The sequence below is a fragment of the Meriones unguiculatus genome, chromosome 6 (assembly GCF_030254825.1).
Source record: "Meriones unguiculatus strain TT.TT164.6M chromosome 6, Bangor_MerUng_6.1, whole genome shotgun sequence".
NCBI lineage: Eukaryota > Metazoa > Chordata > Mammalia > Rodentia > Muridae > Meriones > Meriones unguiculatus.
In genome coordinates, this window is record NC_083354.1 from 11,091,316 (window position 1) to 11,100,594 (window position 9,279).

Genomic DNA, 9,279 nt, shown 5'->3' on the forward strand with positions numbered 1-9,279 from the left:
AGATGGACAGAGAAAGAGAGGAATCGGTGATTTTAAAACATGGATGTACATTTTTTTTTCTGCAAATGTCTGGGTCAGACAGTCCAGGCTTGAGATAGGAGCTATGATCTATGACACACTCAAGTTGTTAATTTCCCTCTAGGTCATTGGCCTTGAGCTTGAGCACAGAACTATCCTTAAGAGCATAATTTTGCTTTGCAGTCAGTAGGATGCAGGGTAGTGTCAAAGGGCCTGTGTCAAAGGAAGCTCCTGGGAACCACCACATAACCCCTTAGCCCATGTGGTAAGTTTGGGGTGTGGTTCAGGGGTTCCTGGGTTACACACACACACACACACACACACCCCTATGTATATCTTACCTACTTACACCCCGCCTAAAGGAGCCAGGGAAATATAGTTTTAATTACTAGCATCCGGTTCTACAACTAAACATTCTACAATTATTTAAGAAGAGAACACATGGCAATGGGAGCCATCAGCGGTCTTTTTCATGTAGCCGCACTTAAGAGCCCCTGGGAGGAACATGGAGATGTTAACAGCAGAGGGAAGAGGGAGACAAGGCAGGCAAGAACGAGGACAGAGGAAGACAATCATGGGAGTAAGACTGTACAGCATATCTTGCTATGTATTTCATTGTGAACTGTGTATTCACATTACCTAATTAAATATAAAGTAAGCGTTTTTCTCCAAAATAAGTAAGTAAAAGAAAGAAAGTATTTCTGTTAGTCTGGAGTTTGGTAAGAACGAAGGAGCCGTGGGGTCCAGTGGACAGGCTCGAACAAGTACAATGACCTGTGGCCTAGTCAAAAGAAACCATGATCACTGCTTCCACTAACATAAATTGTCCATAACTGTCAGATTCATAAAGGCGGAAAGCAGGATGGTGGCTGCTGTCGGCTGCAGGGGAAAAGGGAAATCCTTCAGCTAGGCTGTACGGAGCAGCAGGATGGAAAAGTTGTAACACTGTGCATTGCACAACAATCGGTGCCTGTCCAAAGACACTGAGCTATGGAAGAGTTCAGATAAGTTCATACTATTTTCAAACATAGTTATAAAACAAACTCAGCTGACGCATCTAAAGCAACATAATTGCATTATTAAATTAAAAGCGTATTATTGGGTCCTATCTGCACTCCAAGGTCAGAGGCTTGCTCAAGAGGGAAGGACAGCCACCAGAGTGTCATTTCCGTGTTCTTCCTCCCACACTGTAAGAACAAGCTACTTTTTCAGGGACATTTTGTCTTTACTTTCAGGTTCTTGCTTAACCTCAGGCAGTCTGGACACTACTGTGTTTACGAGACAGGATTTCCTTCATTTATGATACTCAGTGATGCCTGACCACAGCTCCTATTGGTGGAAACACATTTTCCAGAATGGAATGATGTGTTTGTGGGGGTTTTCAGATTTGTTTTAGACTGCGCTGTCTATGGCAATTCTACCCGAGATGATCACCAATCCCTGTCTCGGAGAACCTATTGTTGGTTCAATTTTTTTTTTTTCCTCTCCAGTGAAAGATTAAACAACACCCACGGGAAAATCTTAACATGAATGATGTCAAGCCTAAGGAACTTGTCTTAAAGAGTTGTGTATGAGCTTGCCAGGATCATGAGTGGACTTTAGGAAGCAGATGAGCACATCCGAAGCCATTAATACAGTCCTCAGAGGCAAGTTAGTCATAATGCAGAGAGCTTAATTTAGCTAAGAGAGAAGCAGGTGATAACCTAGGGGTTAAGACTTAATCTACAGCATATTGCATTCTAAGAGCAGAGGAACAATCCTAGCACATATGTACATGTGTCACAGACCCGCGTGCTGGATGTATAGAAGACGATGCTCTGCTCTCTTCCCCTTAAGTAGTCAGAGCGTGGGCTTCTGAGTGAGGGGGGCAAGCTCCTCTCAATACCTCTTTCCTAGTGACCTCCTTTTTCTGACACTGACACTGCTCCTTTGGGGAAGATTCATGCAGCTCATTTAAGAGTTTGGATCATTAACCTGTTAGATGACCCCAAATTTCACTCAGCCCGATGTTCCCAAATTATCACAAGGAGTCTGAGGAGCCACTTTGCTCTGCAGATGGAAGTCTGAAGAGGCCGTCTTGGCTGTCTGCCTGTCTAGCTGTGCTCACGGGGAGAGGCCCTGAGCTACAGAAGAGAGCTGACACTCCCTTCCCAGGCAAGATGCTTTAGGCTTTTGAGGAGCATTTGGTGATTTGTTGCTGATAGCATAACCCAGTTTCAAAGCTCTAGCCCCTTCAATGCTTTCAAGCCATCAGTCTGCACCCGGTTGTTAATTATAGCCTATCTCATTTCAAACCCATCTGTTTACACTGAACAACAGAAGTACACTAAGGAAGTGTCTTCATCAGTAACAATCATATGAAGTCCCAGTTCTTCCAATGGAGCAGTCTGCCTGCAGAATCAAGAATCAGGCTGTAGTCTGTAGACAACCAGATGATTCAGGATCAGCTGGGTAACCTCGATAATTCACTGTAGACCTGTTTTCTGATGTAATCTGAGGACTCTGAGCCATTTTCAGACTCCAGGGGAAAGAAGTTGATGAGTACCTTGAGGGCTTCTTTTCTGCCTGTGCCCAAGGCTTCAAGTACACGCTAAGAAAGTAATGAATCCCTCAGACTGAACTCAGGAACTCCAAGTTGCTCCCGATCACCTTGAATGTGTATCTGATTGCTGACCTCTTGATTCTGTCTTTCTGCTTGGTTTCTTCATCTTTACCAAGTCATTTCTGACCCACCGGGTTTGCGAACTTAATGTCCTGTGAGACAGTGGAATGGAAGAGGCCACATGATATTCAGGGCACCTAGAAACAACCTGCTCTAGGAGGGAAGACCGAGACACTTGGCCTTTAATTGTGGAAAAATTGCTCCAAGAGGCACTTGTTCTTGCTCCCTAGCACTGGCTTGTTGAAACAGGTCTTCACCACCTTCCTACTGCCGTCTTCATGTGTTCTTTTCAAGGATGTTTGGTCTTCCCATGTTCTTTTCAAGGATGTTTGGAGAGCTAATGGAAACAAGAGATAATGAAGCTTAGAACGAGCTGTCTCTGCAGGATAGTAAGACTCGCTCCTCTCTTTGGAGAAATCTTCCCTTGGAGGGAAGGATGGGCAATGCCCAGAAGTTCTGTGTGAACCAGTCTTCACTAATCTTGGAACCCTCCTATGGTGTTTGTCCAGGAAACATCTGGCCCCATTGTGTCACCCTGTGACAATAGCCATTGCTCAGACTGCCATTTGTGTTCTCATCAACAAAGTCTTTGTCTCTGGCCCCAGGCTCTTAGTCTATCCTTACACTTGGCAGGCTCACTTGTTATTATAGCAACAGGGCAAACTCTCTAACTCTTCAGCTTCTGAGTTACGAGCCCCCTTCAGTATTCCTGTAAGATCCCAGATTCTCAGTTATGGAAAGGAGTAACAACACAGGGTCTTTTCTAGAATCTTAAAAATTGGACGGTGGGGCCAGGTGGTGGTGGTACATGCCTTTAAATCCCAGCACCCAGGAGGCAAGGGCAGGAGTTTGAGCCTCACCAGGTCTAATGATTGAGTTCGAGGACAGCCAGGGCTACACAGAGTAACCCTGTCTTGAAAAAAAAAGGAAGAAAGAAGGAAGAGAAGAGAAGAGAAGAGAAGAGAAGAGAAGAGAAGAGAAGAGAAGAGAAGAGAAGAGAAGAGAAGAAATTGGACAAAGGTATGTGGAAAGCCCTCGATGTTATCTAGCTACATTTACCCTGGATAGTCCTTATCAGTTAGAAGACTGGTTGTGTTTCTCACCATTTGTAAGAAGAAAGAGCCTTTGTAAGGAACATCTCAGAAATAAATACACTGAATGAGAACAGCAAAAGAGATGTTAACGCAAAGTTTGGAGGAAAACTATTTTGTTGTAGAAATAGGTTAAACGCGTGTTAATCCCGAGATTATCTGGAGAAAAATTTTGAGCCAAATTCAAAGCAAGTTTTATTAAATATTAAATACTGAGCGAGAGATGGCTGTTGGTTGGGACCATTCCCTGGGATTTCTCAGCTGAGTAGCCTGTAGACACGTGTTGTGGGGCTTATAAAGACAAACCAGTAGGTTATTATACTTTCCCGTGAAGCTTTGTTATTGTTCAAGAACTACAACTTCAGCATTCCAGAAGGTTACCACATCTTTGGCCAGGTAAGGCTTAAAGGTTGATTTTGGACATTACACACAACACCGTCATTTGGAGAACACTGTGCAGAAGACTATGGGAAGCTGAGTTCAGTAAGCCAACCAGGAGAAAACACAACCTAATGAATGACCTAATGACCTAATGAAAACAAATGTCTAATTAATCAAAATACAGCATATAAGCAATGGAAATATCTGTTTTCCATGGAACAAAATATTACTGAAATGTCTAAAGAGAGTGAGAAATATTTCCTTTTCACTGAAATGTTTAGAATCCTACCAAGTCTGCCTTGGGAATTAAACTGGGGACAATACAGACAGGTCCTGTCCCCAGTCTCTTTTCATTCACCCATCTTTTGTGGTTTATCACCTGCAACCTAGCTTAGCACTTACGATTTCCGTGGAGGCTTGGTGGCAGGCATTAAGGAACAGATGATGACACATTGTTCTAAAGCAATCTACCAATTTACGTTTGCTGCCTCTTCTAAGGAGAACAAAGGTGCAGTGGGTGGTAGGAGCAAGCATCCAAAGGAAAGGATGACTTGAGTCTCTGAGACTCACCCTTGTACGCAGATGGGTTTTCCTGTGAGAAGTCATTGGAAAGAAGACTCTTGAATGGGGGCTGGAGAAATGGCTCACTGGGTAAAAGCCCTGGCTGGGTTCAATTCCCAGCCCCCACCTGGCATCTCACAACAGTCTGAAACGTCAAGATCTTACACCCTCACGGAGACATGTAGGCAAAACACCAATGCACATAGAAGAAAAGCAGAGAATTATTTTTTTTAAAATGACTCTTGCATGCACAACAAACACTCCCCGTAGATTTTATGGGTAGACGTGACCTTAAGGATGACCCAGAGTATTGGTGGCTTTGCAGAGCTCCAGTAGCCTGGCCCCCTCTATACCTTAGCAGGGTATAAGGCATGTGCAGTACACATCCTTAGGGCAATGCTTGTGCAACAGGTGTGACTCAAGCGGCTGGTACTGTTAGTTACCCAATGCCTCACACTGGTTCGGAGCTTCATGCTCACCCTGAGTGTTCTCTCAGATGTATAATGGATGAATCTGATTACTGAAGCCCATTTTGTGCTTTTCTCTACCTCAAGACACTGACTTTGACTTGTCCTTATTCATGGCAGTGAGAGAAGGAAGAAAATCAGGGCAAAGTCTTCTTCACGTCCATCTCAATCCTCTTGGTCCACAGCATCTCACATTTCTAGTTGCCAAGGATCGCTTCCTGTTCTCCACGATTATATTGACTCTTGCAGCTGTCTGTCATTAAATGATCCTTCCTGTAGCATCTACCACGGAAATGCTCTATAAGAACACCCGCTCATGCTGTGGAAGGGCCCCAGTGGGCAGTTTTAAGATGAGTAGGTATATTGTATCCACCTATGATATCAACCAAGCTCTAGACCAGTGGGTCTCAATCGGAGGTCGCAACCCCCTTAGGGAGGCATATCAGATATTTTACATATCAGATATTTACATTACAATTCATAACAGTAACAAAATTAGAGTTATGAAGTAGCAGTGAAATCATTTTGTGGTTGGTGGGGTCACCACAACATGAGGAACTATATTAAAGGGTCACAGTACTAGAAAGACCAAGAACCACTGCTCTCTAGACCAGCTGTCAAATTCCCATCCTCACACTATTTCTGCAGTTTCTTCCTCCACCAGCATCTCCAACTGCTAAAAGGTTGAAATCATCTTCCAAATTCTCATTTTACAATGTAATTAGTGTTGATTCCTGTCCCAACCCATATTCTCCCTGGCTCCCAGAACTGGGAACCCTTTCCAGAAGCTTTTCAGTTTACTTCCTCCAGAGCTGTTGGATTAGCATCTATGGCAGGAGCAGCCTCAAGGCAGTTAGTCCACAGTACGATCCCTCCCTGTTCTGTATGCTGCAGAATGGACGTTTGTTAGCAGGCATGAAAACAGCACTGACCTCGTGGTACAGCTTCACCCCAGATCATGGCTGAGCACTAGTAATGAGCAGTAATAACCTTTTTTATGAATACAACTCAGCAGGAAGCTTAAAATACCCTATGAGTCATGTTGTGAACAGATGCGTTGCCATCCAGACTTTGTTGTTCTGCTAGCAGGGTGTTGGCAGAGTAGGTTTAGAGTAATTCACATAGCCCTAGGATTTTCTGAATGAGCTTTGGCATCGACTTAAAGCCACCAATGACTTTAGCCATTGACAAGAAAGCCAACATGTCCTTTAACTCTTTGAAGTTAGGCATTGACTTTTCAGCAGTTAGGAAAGTCCCACAAGGCATCACCTGCCAATAGGACACCATTTTGTCCACAGGAAGGTTTAGCGCAGTCACCTTAGGGAGCTGACTGTAGCTTCCATAAGAATGGGTGATGCTTCACCTTGCGTGTTCTTTAGTCTTACAATGCAACCTCTCTTCAGTAGTATCCTCACCTCTCTCTGTTTCATCCAGGTGACAAAGGTTAAGGTCTCATTCAAGTCTGAGCATTGGCTTTCAGGACTCTTGAGGCTGGTTTGAATACTAGAAATTTCTCCACGTTACACAGAAACTATTTGGTTTATTCCATTTATGTGGCTTCTGTAGGAGAAATTTTAACTTCCTTTAATAACCTCATTGTGACGTCACTCCTTAGCTAACTGGTGTGCACAGTTAGCTTTCAGGCTCTCTTGGCTTTTGACATGCTTGCTTCATTAACCTTGATTATCCTTCCTTCCTTCCTTCCTTCCTTCCTTCCTTCCTTCCTTCCTTCCTTCCTTCCTTCCTTCCTTCCTTCCTGTGAGAGACATTCAACTCTGTCTTTCACTTGAACCCTCACAGGTCACTGTGGGTTTATTGATTGGCCTGTGCCCTAGTTTGTTTTCCGTTGCGGTGATAAACATTATGCTCAAAAGCATCTTAGGGAGAAAGGGTATGTTTGACTTACCACAGTTCCACGTCACAGTCCATCATCAAGGGAAGGTAGGACAGCAATTTAAGCCCTGTATCTGGGATCAGACACGGAAGCAGACCACGGAGGAACGCTGCTTACTGCCTTGTTCCAGGCTCATGGTCGGTGTGCTTTCTTATATAACCCAGGGCCATCTGTCCACAGGTGCCACTGCTCACAGAGAGCTAGACCCTCAGCAACCAATCAGCAATCAAGAAAATGCACCACACGCATGTGCACAGGCCAGTCTGATAGAAACAATTCCTCACTGGAGGTTCCCTCTTCCCCGGTGTCTCTAGTTTGTTTTGTCTCAAGTTGACAAAAATTAACTAGCACAGTCTAATTTTAGTGTTGTTGTTGTTGTTGTTGTTGTTGTTTTGTTTGTGTGTGTGTGTGTTTGTCTCAAGAAATAGGCAGACTCACAGAAAATAGACAAAAGGAATGGCTTGTGGGTGAATCCATCAGAAACACATTTATCAGCTAAGTTGGGATCTTATGTGGACACAGTGGGTAGCGCTTCAAATAAACTGTAACAGACACAGTAATGAGGAAATGTGAGCTAGCGCGGGAACTGTCAGAAGATGGTACAGAGCCATGCGAAGCATGAAAGTGCCATGTTGATTTAGCTTCTACCGATGGAGGGCATGTTCATGCCTATTGGTTTTTCCTTTTCTTCATTTATAGGCAAATGGACAGTCTTACATCTGATACAGCTTTGGAACTGTATCAATGTAATATTCAGAATAAATTTATAGATGTAGGATTTGTTGGATGAAAGGGTATGGGCAGTCAGGATTTTGGCAATAACTCATCACCAAATTTATATCTATTATATTCCCATTAGCAATATGGAAATATCTCATCATGCACGATCATCAAACTTTTGACTATGTTATTCTGTTAAATGGGAAAATATGCCCAGTATCATTTCAATTTGCATCCTTTTAGTGAGATTGAAAATTTAATATTTAAGAGTCAGTTCTATTTCCTTATTTGGGATTGCCAAAACTGAAAACTTGCTATTCTTTATTTATTTTTTGTTTGTTTAAACAGGGTTTCCTCTTGTAACTGCTTCTAACAAGTTGAAGCGGAAACTGACAAGTAGTGCCTGATATGGAAACTGGACACTCACTGAATTACATTAAGATACTTTTCTGTTTAGTGGGACATATCTGTGGACCTACTTTCCCTCCTCCTAAACCTCTTTCCTTCATAGGCATGTGCACATAGACCCAGCCCACACCTTTTTACTGTACATAGAACCCCAGTAACCCTCCCTCCCTGGGATCTTTTTCACTCTGCCTCCTTGACAAATCACTATAATGCCCGCTGGTTTTCTTTTATCCCTGCAGGACAACTCAATGATTCAAGTTCTAAACTTACCCTCATTTTAGTCTTGAAACTGAGATCCAGATACGCTTTGCTCAAAGTCATGCTAGTAATCTAAGTTCACACTTTTAATTATAATTTTGTGTCAAACTGGTAGAAAATACTTGATGCCTGCTGTGACCTAGATGCATTGTTCAAATCCATGTGAAGAGAACAGGGCCCCAGTGCGACAGAGCTTGAAGGTGGAACCTTTGGAAAGGCAGTGCGGCCCTGGGGCTCGTGTTCATAAATGGATTGTGAAATGGTCCAACGAAGAAAGCGAAGTCCTCTTGGTCCTCCATCTCCTGCCAAGTGAGGTCACTGCCATGCTCCCCTCAGAAGGATGTGGTCCAAAGAGCCATCTTCAGCAGTTTCCTGCATCTTGGTTGCCTTCCAGCTTCCATAACTGTGAAGGTAGTGCTCTGATACTGATCAAGAAATAAACGCAGAAGCAGACAACCAGGAAAGGAAGAACTGCAACAGCAGCAACAGACATGTAAGGGACATTGAACAACGGACGCAAACCTGACATTGGCGGGAATGAGGCAGAGAGAGGAGTGAGGTTCTATTTGCCTTTGCTTAGCTCAGGTTGCCAAAGGCTAAGCAGGTCATTGTCCCCCTTTATCCCCACAGGACTTAGTGTCCCAGCTTCCAGATGAAAGAGGCATTTGCTTTGAGCCAAGTTCACCCTTTAGCCTGCCCTTAGGTGGCCCTGTCTCTAGGTCATGCATCAACCCACATGTCTTGGATTCTGGTAGCCGGTGAACAACAAATTTGCCGATAGCTCGGACCTGTGAGATCAGCCAGAAAAAAAACCAATCT